Source organism: Plectrocnemia conspersa, unplaced genomic scaffold (genome assembly GCF_051122295.1).
Source record: "Plectrocnemia conspersa isolate PC_06_02 unplaced genomic scaffold, ASM5112229v1 ptg000006l, whole genome shotgun sequence".
Lineage (NCBI taxonomy): Eukaryota > Metazoa > Arthropoda > Insecta > Trichoptera > Polycentropodidae > Plectrocnemia > Plectrocnemia conspersa.
This window is the reverse complement of record NW_028277170.1, coordinates 16169926-16192947: the sequence shown is the minus strand read 5'-3', so window position 1 is coordinate 16192947 and position 23022 is coordinate 16169926. Positions and strand designations below refer to the sequence as shown.

The following is a 23022-nucleotide window of genomic DNA, read 5'->3' as shown; positions in this document are numbered from 1 at the left end:
ACAGTTTTGTGTTTTTTTTATAAAATGTTTTTTTTTTAATCATACTTTTCAAGTCGTCTGAATACTTTTTTTTTATATTTTTGTTGTTCTTATCTCGGCCATTAATATTTCTTTAAGAAAAATACCACTTAAATTTAATTATAATAGGAATGACAATGAGCTAAATCTCACAGAAGTTGTAACCGTTAATTGAAAAGGTTTAAAAAAAGCTTCTCAGATACCTGTACATGAGGGAATATTAATATTATCAATTTTTATTTCCCACCAAATTACTACGAGGTATACTGGGGTATGATTAACTCGAATCAAGCTGCTGGATTATCAGAATACTTTGAATCAAAACCTCCGATGCTAATTTAATTTAAAAATAACCGAGATGTAGAAGAAGGTTTCTTTGGAAGTAAATTATATATTGAAAAATTAAAATACGAATAAAAGTGATTTTTTCGTTTCATTAAAAAACGACATTTATTTCGGCAATTTTTTTTAAATTTAATGATTTAATCTTATTGTCTCTGTGAATATATTTTTTATATGTATTATTTTTTCTTTAAGCCCTGCGGATGTAATTTAATGTTATGTTATATATAGTTATATATCAAAAATAGAATTCAATATAGCTAAACATGAAGAAGTTAAAAGTTTTTTGATTATTCTTAATTTAAAAAAATATATTTTGTGGCTGGGAAGAACAATGTCCCCGTATCTTTTTTGCAAAAAAGATATATTTTTGTACAGTGTAAATTTAATTGATGCCATCAGATGAAGTTGATCAGAAAATTACTACAATCCAGCGAATCTACCACATGTAGTGTTTATACATAAGAAAGTAATGTTCAATAAAAATAATTAACAATATACGAATAGACAGAAAATATGAATGATTTTATAATATAACATATTTACCTTCTAAGGAGTCCTTTTAGACGATCTAATAATATATTTAAGGCGTCCCAAAAAATTGCATAAAAATCATATGCAGACATTTTCAAAGCTTAACTGCAATTATTATGATAATAAAATATAAATGTGAATGTGTATGTATTATATAAAAACATATTCAATATACACTCATTCCTCGATTTACGTGGTAGGTACGTTCCGGGAAATATTGTGTAAAGCAAGCATAGAATAAATTTTTGTAATAAAACGATCGAAAAATATTTACGGGTACTTTTTAACGCCATTAACTAAGCGATGAAAATCTTTAGCGACACGTGTGCACTCCAAAAAGCAGCTCAGGACACACTGCATGGGCAGTGAGAGAGGTTTCAGATGTAGGTCAAGTGCGAAAAGTGGAAGTAAGCCATTATTACAACGCCATATGTTTGATTTGGAGTATTTATAAAAAAAGTGTTTTCTAAACTGCGTAAATCGAGGAATAATTATATGTTTATATTTAATAATACATTGTTGTATGGCGTGATTTAATATTTATAGTAAAATATTAACTCTTTGAATTAATAAGTTGAGGAGCTCAATAAGAAACACAATATTCATAATATTATTTGTATTTATTCTAGCATCTAAGATTAATAGTCGAAGTAGGAAATATTATGTATACGAATATATGCATGCTTTTATATAAAGTGGCGCCAAAAACTATATTAAATGATCAAATCTCATGATTTTTCATTACAATTTATTGTTTATTTCAGTGTTTCTAAACCTTTTAAGTGAGCCGCACCCCCTTGAATCTGAAAATTGGTCTCCGCACCCCATTGAAAAATGTGCTTCGAATTTTTAATTTAGAAAAATACATTTTTTGCGAAATTTATTGTTTATTTAAAAAAAATTGAATTAGATATATCATATACAAAACAATATTATTTTTATCAATAGATAGGCCGCTGTTGCTTGTTCATTATAATATTTGTGAAGCGAGTCTTTTTTTTAAAGAGACACGCGTAAATCATCACTTGCATTTAAGCGATTTCTCGCTTTAGTTTTTATATGCAAAAGCGATGAAAATCCACAAATAGTGGTGGCAAATGGTAGCAGTGACTGCAATGCTTCTTTCACCAACTGTGGGTAACATTCTAACTGTGTACACCAGAATTGTTGTAATTCTAATTGTTCAAATTCCATTTGAATATGTCCATTGTCTCGCATTTCAAAAAGATCGTCTTTTTTTAAATCACTATCATCCATCGAATTTAGGTTATATAGAAATGGATCCAGGATCTGAGTTTTGATAATATTACTGGTAGAAAAATATCCATTGAATGATTCGCTCAATCGTTTCAAATATATTGCAATGTCAGGTATAATTGTATTTTTTTCATTTTCCACAACAATTGAATCAGGCAAGGGAAAGTTTGCAAAATTCCCGTTTTCAACTCGACGTATCCAAATTTCTAGTTTTCCAATAAATAAAGATAATTTTTCATTAGCTATTATCATATTCTTTTTATCAAATCCTTGGATTGATATGTTAAATTCATTAAATTAACTAAATATATATGTTAAGTAGGCTAGTCTCAGAATTGTATCCTTACTCTCAAAATCTTTTACTAAATCACAGTTTTGACTAGTCATGAACTGAATAATTTCTACACGCAATTCAAAAAGTCTTTTAAGCATGCGACCTTTAGAGAGCCATCGTATTTCGGTGTGATATGGAAGCACGGTATGAGCAGCACCGATTTCTTCACAAAAAGCATGAAAATTGTGATGATTTAACGGTCGTTCACGGATATATTTTACTATATTATTTGCAGTAATTAGGTGTTGATTTAAACTTTCTGGCAAAGCTTTTGACGCAAGTGCATGATGATGCAACATGCAATACGTTATTGTAACTTGCGGTAATTCTCTTTTCATGTGTGAAAAAAATCCGGAATTTTTGCCTAACATTGCTGGGGCCCCATCAGTGCACATTGAGACAATAATATTCATTGGTAATTGATATTTTAGAAAAAAATCTTTAATATAATTGAAAACATCGATTCTTCTCGAAGTCAACTCCAGTGGCTCACAAAATAGAAATTCTTATATATTATCATTTCTTTTACATATCGCACAAATACCAAAAGCTGGCTTCAATTATCAACATCAGTTGACTTATCAAGTTGTATGCTTACTTTTAGTGGACTGACTTTTATGTCTTATTATTTGCAGTAAAATATCTTCACTGAGATCTTGAATTCGCGATCGAATTATATTAGAATCTAATACAGTTTTAGCTATTATTAATGCACAGGGTTTTATTAATTCCTCAGCGATCGTGTGAGGTTTTCTTTTCTTTGCACACAGATATGCCACTTGATAGGACGCTTCTAACAAGGGCTTTTGAATTTCTGGCTCGCATAATTTTAAGGTAGTACCACTGGTATCAAATCGAGCCTTTTTTGACTACAAACTGTTCATGCTATGCCCACCTTCACCACCATGCAGATGGTTGAAATGCTTTAATAACTTTGATGGTTTGAGATTGCAGTTTGAAAATATTATGGAACATAAGATGCATTAAGGTTGATGCGTACCATCTTTTTCTGTTTTACAAGTGAATCCATAAGCATCATACTTGTCGTTCTATTGGCATTTTTTTTACATAGTAGGGTTCACTATAATCAATTAAATTATTTAGAAATAACGTTAAAAAAAATTAACAAAATATTATTTCAAATTAGTGAGAAAAATTCTTACATTTGTATTATCAATGTATCCTATTCGGCTTGAGTCACTGACCAATTAATAATGTATTAAATAGGTAGTAATGTTTATAATCGGATGTTTAAATGCGTAAACGTGTTTGTTTCAAGAGGTTTCTCGACAAACTGCCGATGACACAGAAACAATAGTAGACTTAGGTAGAGAGTAAGAAAGGAAGATGACAGTCCCCGGGTGCTCTCACCCGCTTCCTCAGGTCGTGTGTAAGCCAAATTTGGCTCATTAGCAACCCTAGCACTTGAGCACATATTTTCCATCGACAGGGCCGATGGTCCGCTTCCAGTATCAATCTGGGTCACCTCGATGGACGACCGCGGTTGGTTTCCCGGTCTGGAACTACTGATGGTTCCCCAGCATTACTATTTTTTGTTGGAGAGATCTACCTAACTCGTTCGCACTTATTATGTCCTCATGTGTGCTAGTGATCGGCACATTTTGCCAATACGCGCCCGATGTAACAATGATCAACGACTGCCTATGTATGTGTCGGTGATCGCATGCATAGCAACGAAATATTTCATTCACGTATTTTTTTTTTTGCGAAGAACCCATAACCCCAGTTTTTGTACGAGCTTCAATACCCCAATCCCGACTTTCGCGTTTTTGTGGTAAGTACTGTAGTTTTCAAATATTTTATTATCAAAAATTTAATAAATGATATTTAATAATTTATATTGTTACGGGCTTCTCCCGCACCACCAATATACCTTCCCGCACCCCCAGGGGTGCGGGCACCCCCGGTTAAGAACCACTGGTTTATTTTTAGCATCGCCTTGAAATAATAAATTAATATTTGTTTTTTCGTTTTTTTACATATGTTTTTAACAGAGATAGGGATTAAAAGATTTTTAATGATTCAGCTTTTAGTAAGACTGGGAACAAAATAAATATAGAAACATATTGTAAATAACTGAACCAATAAAATATAACTACGCTTTTGATCTGCCTGGAATGCCAAAAAGTATATGTTTTTTTTTGTGAATCATAAATGTGGTTCCTTAGTAAATGTTGTTAAAAATTTAAATTAAAAGGTTTATGTTAGTCCAGTCAAATAAGGATTTAACCTCGGAATGAAAGATAGAAAGCACAGACCATTGTTTTGACGTTCTTAAGACGGGCTGAAAAGTTTCATAATATCGAGTGTTCGCCAGTCAAGATAGTATAGGTCAAAGGTCGTTTTTTGCAAATATCTCGCTTTCTATACGTTGGACGTCATTAGATGTTTTAAAAAACTTGTAAAAAATACATTTTTTTTTGTATAATTCATCTTTTACAAAATATAGGGCGGAGAGCGGGAACGACAGCTACATAAACTACAGAGCTTGATGCCTAGTACACTTTACAAAGTCAATTAAATATTAAAAATATATTATTAATTTATAATTATTTATAAATAAAAAAAATATGCGATAATATTAATTAACTACAGAGCGTGATGCGTAGTACACTTTACAAAGTTAATTATATAATAAAAATATTATTAATTTATAATTATTTATAAAGAAGAAACTTATGAGACAATATTAATTAAAATTTTAAATTAATAAAATAAAATAAATATTTTATATTATTATTTTATTATTTATGTACAACATTAACTAACAACCTCCTAGTGAATGGTATCAGAAGCTACTCGGTCCACCTTTGAATATCATCACTAGTCTCAAGTTTCCTCTTTTTCGTCGTCGTCCTCTTTTTATGGTCACCCAAATTCAATTTCCGTATCATTATCGTCATCCTCGTTTTTCGTCACATTTGACTCAAAGACCACAGGAACAAGTTCACTTTCTCTATCAAAACTATCCGGCTACTAACTTTAGAGCATTGTAACCCTACTTTCCACAGTTCGCGCCACCACCTTTCTTGCAATTGCAGAAAATTGCAAGAAAGGTGGCGGCAATAATATTGTTGGCTCCAAGATCCTGTTCTATTTCACAGGTTGTAAATCCTTTCCTAACCAAGTTTGTTGAAAAAAATCCGATTGATATACTGACGAGCTACTTGCACCGGTACAAATCGGGGTGCTTCTCGAACATTTTTATAATTTGCCGTTTTCATTTCTTAAACACCGCAGATGTGTCAAAATAAGATATGTAAGTTAAAACGAGGATATTTCTCGAAGCTTTTAGACGAATACATGCGTGTCTCTAAATTATCTTTGCCGATTTTCTTGCTGAAGTGATTAGGTTCGTCTTATTAAATAACCATCCGATCAATATCTTCTCCGTCGATGATGATGGTCTTTTGTTGTTCAGATGCTCCTTTATTGCTTTTATGTTTTTACGTCGAATACAGCAACAATATTTGAACCGAAATTCGTTTGCAAATAGTTGACGTTATTATTGAGAACGATGGAAAAAGTACCATCTTTGCTCCATACGACGCGACGCAGAAGAAATCCAATATTACATTATCTTGATCTAGTTCAATATTGACAGGCTCCATGTTGTTATATAATACAATTTTGCTTCTGTAGTCTTTCGCATGCCAGTATTGTCAACTAATGATGTTGGGTATAAACATAATTCATACTGTAAATATTCTTTATGATGTCAAACTTTTTGTTTACGGTTATTCTCTGAAAAAGTAACAGTGTTTACAGCTACTATATATACTATTTGCTTTATATTTGCCAAAGGATTGTGAAGGGTGAATTACAACAAGTTTTCTAACATCTGTAGTATCTCTTGATTTAAATCTCTTGTTTTGCAAAGCACAAAATTTCTTTATTTCCTCATAGATAGTGTTCGTGGCATGCGTGTCATATACCCATTTACACAAAACCCTGTCGTTGCGTACTTCATCTCCGAGAAAATAGTAAAAAATATATGCTCTATAACTATTGTGAAACATCTAAAGCGAGATATTTGCAAAAATACGATTTTCGTGATATTTGACCTTTGATATCTTGACTAGCGGACACCCGATCTTATGAGACTTTTAAGCCCGTCTTTAAAACGCCAAAACAAAGATTTATGTAAAATTTTAGTTTTCTATCTTTTATTCCGAGATTTAGCCTTTATTTCGCCTTATTTGATTGGACTATGTGTCATAACAGTACTTTAACAGTAGCGAAAAAATCTAAGTAGTACATAAAAAAATATTTTATAATTTTATTCAGTTTGTAGTGAATCCCCATCCCTGGTTTTTAAGCCATCCTGTTTAATTGAGCAATCGATTTTAGTTTGATTTAATATAATATATAATTTGTATTAGATAAAATGCTCTTTTAAAATGTGTTTTTCACAGATTAAAAAAAATATGTAAGTATGATTATAATGAATTTTTAACTTAAATGTATTATCATATTATAATACTTTTAACCAACTGTGTAGTGATTGAGGCGCCTAAAAGCAAAATATATTAAAATATACAAGATATCAGATTTCATTGGAAATCTATCAGGTTTCGTGCACAGGTGACGCCTTGATTTTTTGCGATACTTCAATTATATATAAAATTTAGCATATCGTATGAAATATGAAATATTGCATTATTTTTAAAATTATGGAACATATACTTTAACATTTAATAAATGCCTTTAGCTAGAATGGAATGAAATGCAGTGAAGTGGTGCAAATGTTTAAGAAGACTTGTCGCGGATGCCCAAACGTAAATTGTATAAACGTATTCAAGACTACTGCGAAGACATCTACAATGGATGGTTTAAATAATATAGTATGTGCAATTATTGTGTTTATCAAAATGTGCCGTTATATTTTAATTCATGACCGCTTATTTTGTGGGTTCTGAGAGTTGGATGCAATAAACTTTTCAAAACTTGCCGTAAAAACGCACTGATTTAGCTAAAAATCTAATTAAAAACTTCCAAATAATGCGTGAAAATATGCAAAAGCAAAAATAGTTAATTAGCATTAATGATTGTTGAAGATAGGACTCTAGCGAATTTTTTTTTTTTGATAGCACTAAAACTAGTCACGATTGAAGAATTTTTAAATAAGCATTGCTTGTTACAGACCAGTGGAAATGTTTTGCGAAAATAGGCTGCCTAGAAACTAAAATGTCTAATAGCAATATAAAGCGCAAAATTGAAAACCAAAGATTGCAGATTGAAAATCAAGTCATTGCCTTTGTGTTTTTTTACGTTTTATTAAATTTAACATGACGAATCAACATAACTAACAAGGTAGTTCTTTGTTTTGTGAGGATTGATTGCCAAGAAGAGTAATAGGAAGAACTCCTCTGCTAGCTAATTTTATCAAGTAGGTCAACCATTATTGTGATTTTTATTGCACTAAATAAATATTTTTTGAAACACAGTATTGTATGGAAGAAATGTGTTGAAATATGCACAGTGTCATAAGCATAACCAACATCTTTCAGTAGTTTTTTCAAAAATAAAAGATGTTGGACATCTAGATTATTGCATACTTTTGTATAATTTTATATACAAAGTACTTTCTGATGAAAAAAAATGTAAAGGAATTCGGCTCAAAGTGCGCAATTCTCGAATATTTGCGACGCTCTGTGAAGACATGCGCTATTAGCATACTGTATTCTTCTTCATACTGAAGTGGCATAATTATCGAGCGACAAAATATTATTCCAATTGTTTGACCTGCGCCAAGAAGACGAGTTATTCTTCAAGATTCAGAGGTTCTATGATATGTTGTCTAACGATGATTGACTACCAAAGCTTGCGTATATTCACAAATATTTTATTATTAAACATATCCTTGCAATGATAGCTTACTATTGCTGCGGCAAGTGCAACTGGTTGAAGAAGATCTACAAATATTTTTTATATATTCATATCAAAAAGAAGGACGTAACAGTTACTTGTTAGTCGCTTATTGACTCTTTGGTCGTTATTACACAAAGGAAGAAGACCCTAAACATGACCATAATAATAGATTAAATTTCAGCGAAAAAAAAGCTTAATCAATCTATAGTCCGACTACAGTTTCAAATGTATATACGTATATATGCGTGAAAAGTCACTTACAGATGATATTGCAATTTTAATAAGTAAATGTTTTCTTCAGTTGTAACGTTGTAGAAATTGTCGTTAAATGCGCCATAAACCAAATTATTAGATTAGCTAAAAAAATTGCCTCAACAGCCGTTCCGTAACAAGTTAATGCTAATAGATGTAAGGTTCAAACTGCATATCAACAAAAAGACAGTCAAACATAAAAAAAACAGTAATACCTCTATTTTTTAGTAAATGCCTTTTGCGGCAAAAGTGAGCAAAAAATAAATTCACCATCCATACATAGCGCCTATACTGATACATACTTCCATTTAGAATTCGTTTCCGTCAGCACTTCACCAGAATTTAACTGTATGTATTTTGTAAAAATAAACTATTACTTAATGGGTGCGATTGCATTTAAATAAATAATTTGTTTCATAAAACGTTTGTTAATTTACGTAAGGTAAATCTTCGGAATTGTTTCTCGGAAAAGAATTCGATATTTTTTAAATTATTATTATTATTCGCAGACTTTTCTACAGTAATGCACAAATAATTTATTTTATGGAGCAATTATTTTATATATTGCGAATTTAAATTGTCCTCTTATTTAATCAAGAGTGTAAGTGATAACATGGTCTAGTTTAGATTTACATATTTTGAAACCGTTTGCTTTAAGACGCCTTAATCAAATACCCACCTTAAAAATAAAATGTTTATGTGAAAAAATATTCAATACTTGAAAAGTGTTTTTGTTACAAAGATACTATAATTAGATTTTTGCGTAAATTTTGCTTACACAAAAAAAAACTTGTGTTCAACTTTGAATGACAAATAGACAATTTATTTTTCATACAAATCACTTCATAGTATCTTTAGACAAGTGTCCCATAAAGAAATTCAGTTTCAAGATAATATATATTCTTACATTTTTTCGGGGCAGGCTTTTAGTCCAGTCAAATAAGGATTTAACCTCAAAATGAAAGATAGAAAGCTGAAATTTTTTTGAGATTCTTAAGACGAATGTCTTTAAAATGTCAAAACAAAGGGCTGTGCAAAATTTTAGCTTTCTTTCATTCCGAGATTTGGCCTTTATTTTGCCTTATTTGACTGGACTGTTTGTGAATTTATTAGTTTTGTATTCAGCATAGTTTGATCAATTGTATCCTATTATTCTAGGATTGTTACAGTACACCTAATTACTTAGAATTCGGTTTCACTTGTGTGTGGAAGTAACTATATATAAATTCTATTTATTGCAGAGGATCTTAGGTTCTGACTTTCTTCTCCTATAATCATAACTATGAGACACAAAATCTGGAAAAAAGTTTATTTACTTCAGAAGTTATTATTTGACCGATCAAACTTTTATAATAAATTATTCTAGTTAATATCAGACATATAAACGAAAGCCCGATTCGACTTCTTGCTTAAAAATGCTGATCTAAAATTAAAAAATCGGAATTCAAAAAGGAATTTCATAGCATTTTTTTTATTTTAACTTAAAGAGTCTTTTACCTTTTATTTTAATATAAAAAAAATATTTTTGCACATAAAAATTATTTGAATATAAAAAAAATATTTTGTTTTTTTTTTCACCAAAATGTATCACGATACTTTATAAGATGGGGGGGCATGCATATCGCACATTTTTTTCCCATCTCTACTGCCAACGATTCGACTTCAGCTTGGGTAAAGTTTAGATCTTTAGATCTATTTCGACGCAGATTTAAAAGTTGCGATTTTTTCGATTCGATCTCTTTGATTAAAAAATTTGTGCTGCGCATCCAAAAAAGTAACCAAATTTCATCAGAAAAATAGCAGTTTAAATATAAAATTTTTCATTTCTGACTCAGAGGATGAAGACAAACAGTCTCTTTGTTATGTTAGTGACAGTGATGAAAAAATAAGACTGCGATAACATTGATGTTGTCATTTCGGTATTTATTACGGTTTTGAGAGATAGAAAGGCGTGCTTATCGCAACAAATCTTTCTTTCAATTCTCTTGCCGACGTTTTGACCACAGATGTTGGCGTCATCAACTCGTGAAAAGTCTTTATTTATAATAAATCTTACGTTATAGTATAACAGGCGTTAAACAAGGTATTATGTAAAATGTTTTGTAATTAAAATAATAGAAATTTAAGCAATTTAGCTAATTATGTATTTTCAACCAGAAATAAATCTTGGAAAAAGTTGTACGATATTTTCCCATTTCACGAAAACAGCTGAACATTAAAACAATATTTGGATTGAAAATTTCATTTGGAATCGTGAAAAGGACATGGTATAGATAAATATTTTCAATTGCAAATTCATGTAAGATGTCCAAATTAAAGCAGTCTTACATTTTAATTTTAATTAATTAATTATTTTAAAATGATTTATTTTCTTTTATTAAAATAAAAGGAAATAAAAGAATTATTTAGTATTAAAATAAATATCAACATTTCGGTAAGAGGGAAGGGGGCGATAAACATGTGTGGCATGGGGGCCCGCTTCAGGATGTGGGGGGCCATGATTATAATAATAAAGTATATTAGTGTATATACTGCATTGGGGTACTACTTAAAATGGTGTGTAACTCTTTACAAGTGCATAGTCTAACCGAAATATTTTAGCAGATAGTTTTAACCGCAATTCTGAGAACTATACAAATGAAGTTATCGTTTTTAATTGCTCACTTGAGTTTTAAAAAAGGATTGCAAGTCTACTTGTTGAGTCTCGCTTAAGTGGTCGTTATGCTCAGTTGCGTGATCTCGGCCATTATTTGTCGTTATAATTATTTATATTTATTAATTTAAAAAAATGCCAAAAAAAATTAAATGAAGCTGAAAAAGCGAATATAATTTTAGTGCTTTTGCATATTGCATATTATTGACTGAATATATCGTAAATTAGAAAACACATTATTTGTTCACGACACGCCGTCCAAAATGCTTTGAAACGGTTCAACCAGGGCCGGCCCTAGGTTATTTGGCGCCCCAGGCAAAAACTAAATTTGCGCCCCCTCCTAACTAATTTAATATTATATTTGACACCATACTCTTTTTTGCAATTGTGGGTATTTAAGAATTTGTAGTTTTATTTTCGTCGCGATTTTTTACGCGTGAAATAATCTAAAGAGTGCACAGTAATGTATACAAAAAAATAATATCAGATTATATACTTTAACGATATTGTTTGATAATTTAAAGTGAATATTGCGCCTTTATTTGGTATCACGGCGCCCCACAAGATCTAGCGCCCCAAGCGATCGCCTGTACTGCCTGTCCCTTGGGCCGGCCCTGGGTTCAACGAACGTGGTTCTTACAAATCAAAGCCAAGAACTGGAAGAAAACGTAAGACAACTGCCCAGAAAGATTGCATGTTGGTTCGCGAGTCCCTTAAAAATCGTCTAAAAACGTCTTCAAAGCTGGCTGCTGAAGTCTCTTTAAGTGGAGGGCCATTCATTTTTACGCGGAATGTGAGAATAAGTCTCAACAATATGGGACTCAGAAGTTGTAAAGCCCTACACAAACCGAGGCTTTTAGAAATTTATTTTAATTTTTAAGAATATGACATTTGAAGAGTTGGAGAAGAATATCTAGCAGATTGCGTAGTATCCAAAGTCAACTATGTGGCAGAAGCGTTATGGTCTGGGGGTAACTGTACACTTGCAATGGTAGTATGAGTAGTAACATTTATATTTCAATGTTGGAATCCATTCGATTCCAGAAAGATAACGCTCCGCTAAAAAGCAGGGGTTGGTTTGGGTTAAAGGTTTTGATGATTTTAGAATGGCCTACACAATTACCAGACATGCATGGTCAAAATTAAAAAAAAGGTTGCCCAACAAAACCGCAAATCCAAAATTGAGCTGCAAAAAAAATGCAGATAGAATGGAGAAAATTGTGGCAATCCACCTGCAAGTCATTAGTTGACTTGATGCCAAATAGAGTTGCAGATGTAAGTAAAGCTAAAGGTGGGCCTACTAAATATTAAAAATAAGCACTTGAAACAACCTTAATTGTTTTTTATTTATATTTTCGCCATTTTTAAGAATATAACATTTATTGGGGTGTGCAATTTCTATAGTAATGGCTGTATATGTATATTATTGATGAATAGAGAACTGAATTATCGTTAAAGAGAAAAATCTTCAATAGGATGATTTGATATATAGGATGCAAGTTATCGAAGAACTGGAATGAATCGATTTACTTCGATTGCTTACAGAGCGTCGAGTTCCGGCTTAATTGTCAATGTCAGCTGTTGCTACTTCATATTTTTCATATTTCGAACAAGATAAAGATTTAAGTTCACCGACAGGCAAATTTGATGGCGTAATTCTGTGGAAAGCCCAATACATTTTTGCACTCTGCCGATTCTCGCGTGGAGCGTTTTTTATCTTATTATTAATATTGTTCTTAGATTACCAAAGATTATAATAGTTGAGAAAATCATAAACAATTTTTTGCATTCAAATACTCAACTCTATTTTTTCAAACATCTGGCACGGACCAATCCTTTTTTATGCAGCAGTAGAAATTATGCAATGGTTGTAAAACATTAAAAAATATTCATACAGATTTATTTTTTAACAAAATGAGACTTTATTTTTGTTACGATATTTATTTTTGAGATATTTAACATTTTTTAACCACTATATAAATATTTGGTAAACCATTTTATATTATAGTTATTTAATGATAAATAATTCGATCTTCTTGATACAATAAAACTTTAAAAATACTAAAATCTATATGGTGTTTGTACCATTGGTCTATCGTTCTAGTTAACTTATCGGTTCGACTTGATCTTGTTTTAGTATATTATTATTGATTCGTTAGATAATCTGCGTTAGCAGAGATTAGATAAAGACTTTGCTTAAGATGATGATTTATTATTGGTAGACAAAACTTTGATAAAAGAGAGAGAGGGAAAAAAGCGCGATACGCATGCCCTCCCATCGAAATTTTTGCCATCTAATTTTATCGCAATTTTACTTTACTGGCGTTTCAGACAGTCCGTATTCACCCTAAGAGTAAATAACTGAGTAACAGTTGAGCTCCAAGGATAAAGTCAGGAAGTCTCTTATTATAAAAAATGTAATATATACTTTTAATGGCGGATGGCTTTGGTCACGAACAAAAAGTGATTTGTATTTTGTCGATTGCTCTATGAATTTCTTTGCAATAGCATGTTGAAATCTATCTAAACGTGCGTTAGGGTTAAACTGAAGCTACGAATGGATCAGTTAATACCGCCTTTCGGTGAAACATTTAAGAACGCCGGCTGTTGGACGTATGACATGTGCTGGTCGTAGACACGAAACGTCGAAATATCCCAGAAGTCGTTAAGCTCTGTGAAAAAGTGAAACATAAGTGAATTTCTTTATGGGAATTTATAATAATGTCGTTCTGTGCAATTGATTCAGAGTCTAGAGTTGTATCCGTATCGGTGAACGTTTACTGTATACTTGTTGTGATCCGCTCTGTGTTCGTGCGTGCACGTGCGCATTGACACGGCTCGTCTAGGTGGTGTGTGTGTTTGAGTATGCGCTGATGACGAGCGTCGCGAGCGTACGGCGTCAGAGACACTCCTCACTCTTCCGGCGGCGAGCGATGGCGGTGGAGGGCGGCGAATTAGGGGTGGCCGGCGCGAGCACAATACGACTACCACACCGGGGTGCAGCAGCGCCACTGGCGGGCGACGGGATGCCGAAAAGCGACGCGCGCATCTGAGCAAAACCACATTCTCTTCACTGCTGTCGGACGCCGAGCGAGGATACGGCAGGACCCTCCACGGAAAAAGGGGCGACGAAGCCCTAGACGGAAGGGGAAGCGAAGACGTGCGTAAATTGAAGTACTTTTTGACTCACACCAGTTGTCCGTTCGATAATAAAACATATAAATGCAGTGATATAACAATGGGACTCGATTATGAGAGCAAAAGTTAAAAGAGCAATCACCCAAGCTTAAAACAAAAAGCTACAGGTGCCGATGAAATATCAGCCGAAATATTATAACGTGATTCGAAAGTATACGAACTGCAATAAATTGGTGTAACTAGTGTAGCTCTTTTTGGTATACAGTGTTTTTATTTTTGACAGTGAATCAATCGCGATCGACCAGTCGACCGCGAAATTATTTCAATCGCCGCGTTTTAATATTAGATACATCATATCTCGTGCTAAAACTTTCGTCTGTGCAAAATAACGGATTAAATCCTAAAAAAATAAAGAGGGTTCGATTGAGACTCCTAAAGACGTTCCTGAACCCAAAACTGTAATTCTTCGAAAATAGATTGATTGTCAACATCAGCAGAGTAACGCAAGCAGGCCCAAATGGCTACGACAGCACATACACCTCTCTGGGATCTTGGGGGGGAGGTGCTGTTACAAATGCCTGCAATTGCAAAGCAATGTAGGTCAGCTAACGAAAGCACTAAAAGTCGGTCCCGATTCCAATATGTAGTGGGAGGTGGATTCTGCTCATCCAGCAATCAAAAGCTGGGTGCCCGCCAATAGGGTTTGACTCGTAGGGCTCAGGTAATGGTAACGGCAATGGCGCAGGTAAAGAATGTTGAATTAGTTATACTTCTATCACCCCGAAAATAGTTTGATTATCAACAGCCACAGTGGATCGACATCAGCCTGCCGGTTAAGGATACGTTTCTCGGCAGCCTTGTAATAGTCAGAAGAGGATGGAGATCAGCCAATAATAAGTATAAGTCCCTCGACTTCATTACTAGAGAAAGTGCTGAGAACGTCTGGGGTGGACACTTTAACTACATCAAAGTGGCATCCCTTTCAAGCATCTGAAAGGGACTGCTAATGCGGCGACTATAACCAGCCCTAGGAGCACATCCTGTAGAACTTCCTGCTTTTCGACGAAGAGCGTACGCAGCTCTACTTCGCTCTCAAACTAGAGAGCCCAGGCCCGCTCACCCATCAAGACTTTGTGCCGTCAAAGAAAAACATAGCTTCGAACGCTTCTATAGGGCTTACTCCGCCCCCCCATAGGGTGCTCCATCGCTTGACTCAGCATGGCAGCCTCCTCTCTGGGAGCATCAAAGTTGCTCAGTATCATTCACGGATCGCTCTTCCCGTCATAATCTAAGACACTTGCATAAACAGCCCTTTTCAGGGCCACCCACGCGCGCTTCTTACAATTGGAGCGCGTTATGTCTCTAAAATAACTTTAAATAAAGAACCCTTTATCACAAGTTGCGGCAAAAAATATTTATTTCTCTTAGACCCCAGGTACGGCGCCAGTCGACCACACGCTGGAGCTCGCCAATAACCGTGTGGGAGAGTGAGTGACCTCTTTCGAGTTTGAATTCCAAAGCTCCTAAGAGGAAGCAAAACTCTATGAACACCCAACTGAGGTAGTGTCCTTTGGACTACCAATGGCGAGCAAAGCGTTGCATTTCAACGCCAGCTGGCCAAAAGAGCTCGGCATTTAGGAGCCGAGGGCTAAAGCTGGAACTGAGGCATTACGTAAAGTGATGTACAAGGATGAAGCGCAGAAATGCAATAGCATGCAAATCTAATGCTATGCAAAAGCAATTCAACAGATTTGCAGGTGGTCAGGAGAGCGTTTCCCAAAACGCACGGGAGAAACACTACTGAGACTCTAACAAATAATGTAGTACTACGGGGGGTGGATCCCGCTCATCCAGCGCTTAAAATCTGGATGCCACCCATTGGGTTGGACTCGTAGGCGCTTAGTATTGGTAAGTACCTTAGCAGTGGTTCTTGAAATGGATGCCAAAAAGTAGGTAAACGGAGTGCAACTGCCCATTTACCTTCCCTCCCTTCCACTTTCTCCTATATAACTTCCGTCACCATTAAAAATAGTGATGCCGGAGACCATCAGTAGCTACATAGCAACGGTCTATTCGACTGCGGTTGTCACTCGAACGACCAAGGATATTACTTAGACTGGGTAATATCCGATCGCCCACGGGCTGAAACTACCGAGCATAATGCAACCTCGTCCCATTTAAAAAGTGTGTAGTTTAAAGAAATGCTTAGCGACATACAACATTCTGCCATAACTCAGCCAATCGTAGCACAATACTTCTTAAAGAAAGGCGCTGGGTTACAAGACCAGATATGAACCAAATTTCTTCATATCCTCTTCTTAACTTTATATATAAGGGGTAAGTACTGGTGGATCCAATTCGAGTTAAGTTGGCAGTACTGTAAATCAGACAGTTGTCAATACTCTCGCGTGCTCAAAGTGTCAAATGTTAATTTTCAATAAATTGCTCAGCCAACGCTCAACGCGATAAAATTGTTCAATTGTTCTATAGATATACAATTCTGTACGAGATGTGTATCGAAATTCACGGGAAGGTTATGGTAAATTTCATCGTCCTCTTGAGCAAATAATTTGCAACGTAATGAAAAACATTAAAAAGTCTAAGAATCGGAGATAGGGTAAGGCCTGTGCATCATTGTGATGCTCGTTCGGCCGAGAATATTGCTGCTGTAGGTGAAAGTGTGGCCGAAGACCCGGAATTGTCAATTCGTCGGCGTTCGCAGCTTTTGGAATTTTTTACAGCTCCCTTTGGCGTATTTTGCAACGAATAATTTACGCAGATTAGGTGTTAAAGCCAGTAAGTTCATGCAGATTTTTCAAAGAAAGTATTTTTCTCTTATGAGTCACATTTCCAACTCTCTGGGTATGTTAATAGTGAAAATTGCAGCATATGGAACAAAGATAATTCTTATGTGATTCACAAGAAATCATTACAAGTCCAAAAATTTACTGTTTGATGCGCATTGTGATCGGGCGGCGTCATTGAGTCTTACTTTTTTTTAAAACGTTGAAGGTCGGACTATAACAGTCAGCGGTGAGCGCTACAGCAGCATGATAACCAAATATTTTTGCAACGAAATCAAAGATATTGACGTGGAAAACACACAGTTCCATCAAAACAGCACATTTTGCACATCGGGTGAAACGTTGGATATTTTGCGTGAAAAGTTTCCAGAATGCATTATTTCATGTTTTGGTGACGTCAACTAACCACCACGATCAATGGATTTTTTTGTAGGACTGCGTTTTAAGTGTCGTATCTACGCCAACAAACCAGAATCGTTAAAGCACCTAAAAACCAACATCCGGCAAGTTATACCCGAAATGTACAAAAAAGTCATCATAATTATATTAAAAATATCCAGTGGCTGGCAATTAATTGATATTATTTTTCATACTTATTGATATACATAAAATATTCGATTAATAAAAAAAACGATAAAGTTCAGAAACTGAAGCTGGCGTTCCTCATAACAATGCCGAGAATCATGAAAGATTTTTCGCAGACATCGTTTACCTGTAGACAGAACTTCCACTTGCTCTCAAAAGTTATTCCGAGATCTTTAGTGGAAGTTTCTCTAACCATTACGTTCCTACTGAGATTATAGGAATAATCTGAAGAATAAAGGGCAGATCTCCATAGAAAATCTAAATCACTCTCTAGAAAGAAAAAGTCAGCAGCATATCGAGCGCAATTTTAAATAATCGGCAAGAGAAGAAAACTTAAATTTGTAAATGCCGTATTCATGGTATTAATAAATAGCGTGAATAGTGGAGGGCACTCATTGGATATATAATGTACCTTTTTATATTATTTTTAAAAAACTTGATAATATACTACAAATACTAACAATTAAAAAACATTATCATTTTCATAAAAAAAATAATATAAAAATATTTCGCGTTATCACACTAAACCAATAATGTATCGGAGACTATGATAAAAACAACCTTAAATTTAAATGTAATGTGCTTTAAAAACTATTACTTTCAGATCTTTAGCTAAACTTCACTTAAATTGTAAAAGGTTATATAGTTTTGTTCTCTTAAGTTGTAACCACCAACCACCGGAACAACCATCCTTATTATTATTCTATTTAAACAAATAACTGAACTGTAAACATGAAAATGGTTATAAACCAGTAACATGTATTGTATATAATAGAATATTTGTATAATTTATTATGACTGCGAAAGAATTTATAAAAATATATTTAATGAAAAGCACTTTTACCTATTGTTTAAAAAGAGCACTACTACATATTTATATACGGAGCTATATTCCTAAACAGCTCCATCTCCAACATAGATAGTGATGCCGGGAGACCATCAGTACTAATCGTGACCGGGAGGGAACCCAGATTCAGTCGTCGATTGTGACGGCTTAGGTCGAGAACGGAGGTGGAGCACTTTGTTGGCGCACAGCCGACTATGCGAAGCCTACATGATGTTGAAACTTCGGGTTGCTAATGGACCGGTGGGTAAAGACCTATGCTATACCACAAAGAGCGGTCGGGTTTTCCGGAGTACTCTTATTCTAAGACAGTAATACATTGCCCCGCAGTTGCATTAGTCCAGGATTTTTGACTATTGATTATCGCATCGGAACACTAAATGATACAAAAATCATACAAAGTATAATTACATATTTTATTTATACGAATTTACAACCCTTAATATGTTAAATAGCATTATATAGACATTTATCTTTAATGATTTTCTAGAATCACATATTAAAAAACAAACAGCAGTGATTAAAGGTATACATACCAAAGTTAATTAAACATATTACAATGGTAGTAATATTGAAAAATTTCATATTGGTGTAAACAAAAAGTTACGTTTTACCCACTATATAGTATCGTTTACAGTTAATTTTCAGAAGCAACTAATAACAGTTACATATGGCAAACAATTAAAATATGACGTACGGTAACGTCGTTTAAATTTCATTTATGGTTTATATTAGTAGTAATAACATGTTCAATGTTTAACTCTTGATAATGGTCTTATTGTTTTTAATTATTTTTCAGAAGCAATGAGACCTATATGGCTACAACGTACAATTAGTTTATATAAACCAAAAGTCACTGTCAGTAAGTATTATCTTTTTATAAAGAACATACTACATAAGTTTGATATAACTGAATATCCTAAATTTGGCTGTTTCAAAAGAGAAATGATTGCACAGAAGAGAAATTGATAAAAAAAACCATGACGTAGATACATATTTGCAATATCGGAATTAAAAAGAATCCACTTTTAGATATTTTGGCAAACGATTATTTCAGGTATGCAATCACATATTTATAATCATTGTAAAATGTCGTTTATTACATAACCTCCAAAAAGCTACACATTTATAAGCTGTCCGTTGCCTGATATGCTATATATCGTTTCTACTGCGACAGCGCCGATTTGATCGACATTAACTTTCAATCCTCATACATACTACGGATACATTACACGTTACATCTAACGAATATGTGCACTACATCAGAAACAATGATAATTTTTATGTATTGTAAAAGGAAAAACTCACTTTTCGATCTCGGAGCCCGTCGATGGGAATTCAAAATTTGACGATTTCATCACGAAGATTGTTTATCTAGTTTAATCAATATATTATTATAGTCCTTACAACGTTATGTATATATTTAATTTCATAGATATAACATACCTAGTTAATTTGCAATCCGATTATTCATATTCAGTCAAATCGAACAACGCACATGATAAACTAATAAGAACTATTGTCGCGGAACAAAATGAAAATTATTGTCGCATAACAAAATTATTAAAACTGTTGTCACGTTGATGTCGGCCATCTTGTTTTATATTTAAATGTTAACAACAACAAAAGAATACATTAGCGGAGGCTTGAAAATCATCGTGCCAACTCCATTTTCATTTTTATTAATTAAAATTAAATATATTAGAGTAAAGAATTGAACTGAGAATGTTTCCGGAAGCGAACAATTATATATAAGAACAATTATATTTAAATATTTATAAAAATAAGCTTTATTACTTATATATTATATTAAGACCACAAATTATTTTGAAAATTAATTAAATTTATTAGCTCATGACAATATTTATTTTATTTATTTATTTTAGATTAAATTAAGACCATCGTGGCCTAACAGGTTACCCCAATGCGCCACGATGGTCGAAAACAAATTTTAAATTTATAAAACATAAAAAAAAAAAAGTATATATACATAAATATAAAAATACTTAAACATAACAAAAAAATTATAAAATATTAAAATTAAATGAAATAAACCGGATCAGCTCCTCGTAGCTGACATTAAATAGGTCAATATGTAATGCCAGCGTATTAAGGAGCCGGATGGCCACAGCCATAGGCGAGTCGGCAAGTGCGGATGTCCTAGCCCTAACGGTCATCAAAAGAGGTCTCGATCGTGATTCTCGAAAATATTCAGGAACCCAAAACTGGAATTCCTCGAGAATAGCTGGATTGTCGACAGCACCTTTTAGTAATTTAAAAAAATGCTTAGCGATATACAGCTTTCTGCGAGAACTCAGCGAATCATATCCCAACGCTCCTAAAAGAAAGGCGCTGGGATATAAGTACGGATAATAACCAAATGTCCTTTTGTAAAGGTATCTTAAATACCTTTTTTGAATTTTTTCCACTAAAAGGGAATATTTGGCTATTCGGGGATTCCAAATTATAGATCCCGATTCAAGAATGCTACGAACTAAGGTGTCATAGAGGATGCGAATAACTGACGGATCGTCAAAGTGAAAGGCATTCCTCATAACAAAGCCGAGCATCTTGGAAGATTTATCACAGACGTCGTGTATGTGTAGAGAGAACCTCCATTTGCTCTCGAAAGTGATTCCGAGATCTTTAATGGAAGTTTCTCTAGTCAAAATGTTACCACCGAGATGGTAGAAATAAGCTGATGGCGAACGGGATCGAGAAAATGACACAGTATGGCACTTTCCGACACTAAAGGGCAGACGGTTAACGGAAGCCCATCTCCACAGAGAGTCTAAATCACTTTGTAGAGAGAAGGAGTCCGCAACAGATCGAATGCATTTATATAATTTTAAATCATCTGCGTACAGAAGAAAACTTGAATGTTTAATTGCAGTATTTATGTCATTAATAAATAACACAAAAAGCAGAGGTCCCAGATTGGATCCTTGAGGAACCCCCGAAGGGGTAAAATATTCCTTTGACAATCGGCCACCATACGTTACAAACTGTCTACGATTGCTCAAATAACTTGAAAATAACCGAGTTAAATTATCTGAGCAACCGAGCAAAAAATATATATTCGTTAGTTACAAAACGTTGCAAATTCTATATTTAGAAAGTTGAAGTATCTTATACTGATGGTAAATAATTACAACCTAAAGTTTCAATAGGTATTCAGTTGCTAAATATAACATAAAACTGAGTCGAACTTTCATTATAATTAATATGAGTGGTGCAATAGACTATATATGTATATACATAAATACTATATATCTATAGAGGTATTATATTTAATAAGTACATATCCTAGTTGGAAAGATATAATATTTTAGTATGATAATATTTAAATATAGTTATTTTAAATTAAATTACTATAAATTACATTAGCACTAAGTGGTATTACCTATATTTTATAATGTATGAAACCAACGATATATCATTTTAACGAAGAATACGTTTTAGGTTTTTATTTATCACTTAAATGCTACTTCGTATTCTTTAAAACATTTCAATCTTATTTAATTTTACATATATATTTACTGCTTTATGTTTATGTGCTAAACTAATATGTATAATTATACATAGATCTAGAAAATACATATTATTATATGTATTTTCAAAAACGTTTGGGGAGTCCTGTAACGGTAGCAACATCGATCGCAATTCGCAACCCTCTGTGCAGAAGCTACAAGAAATATGCTACTGCAATATGACATGATGTTTTCAAAAGTTCAGCTCAAATATACGTAAATAGATAGGTAAGTATTAGCTATTTACTATATCAACACAGGTAAACATTTATATATAGCATATTGCAACGTATACCAATCTTTGCGTTACTGCATATATTTATTAAAAAAATCAAAAAACCATTGGGAAACACTCTTACATGAGATATTAATGCATTCAAATGAACCAATGGACTGGATTTAATCGAATCATATTAATGCAATTTTGCAACAGGGTTTTTGCGCATAATTCGCGAAATATTGTATTCTACTGCTATCCTGCAATTTAAAGTCAATTAGGCTAATTAGCACTTACACAATGATGTTGTTCAAAAAGCTAGAAATTTAATGTTTTTAATGTCAGTACTAATAATTATGAATGCATAACTTTTTGGAGTACTATGCTACAAAACACACGTTTTATTAAAATAAAATGACAAAGCTAATTATGGTTCATTTCGCTATTTTACTTTATTCTACTCTTGCGTATTTGTCTGTTTTATTTACGCTATTTTTTTTTAAATTATCTTAAAGTTTGATAATCAGCTCAATATTTTCTTGAACATGTATAGCATTTGTTTGTGCCACACGACTTAAAGCAGTATAGTTAGCAATGTGTAGAGTGCCATCAATATTTGCAG

At 33.4% G+C, this 23022-nt stretch overlaps 1 protein-coding gene across 3 annotated transcripts in view; it reads right to left on the bottom strand.

Moving 5' to 3' along the window:
- LOC148234353 (ras-GEF domain-containing family member 1B-like) overlaps positions 1 to 23022 on the bottom strand; it is an 87166-nt gene that overhangs the window by 49850 nt on the left and 14294 nt on the right. Inside the window, exon 1 of one of the 3 annotated variants that reach the window (XM_088188420.1) lies at positions 14071 to 14295. The exons of 1 other annotated variant lie outside the window; for it this stretch is intronic. The gene's annotated coding sequence lies outside the window, so the exon portion shown is untranslated. Of the gene's footprint in view, positions 1 to 906; positions 1003 to 14070; positions 14296 to 23022 lie in introns of those variants that run through there. One more of the 3 variants, XM_088188421.1, reaches the window with a different exon arrangement.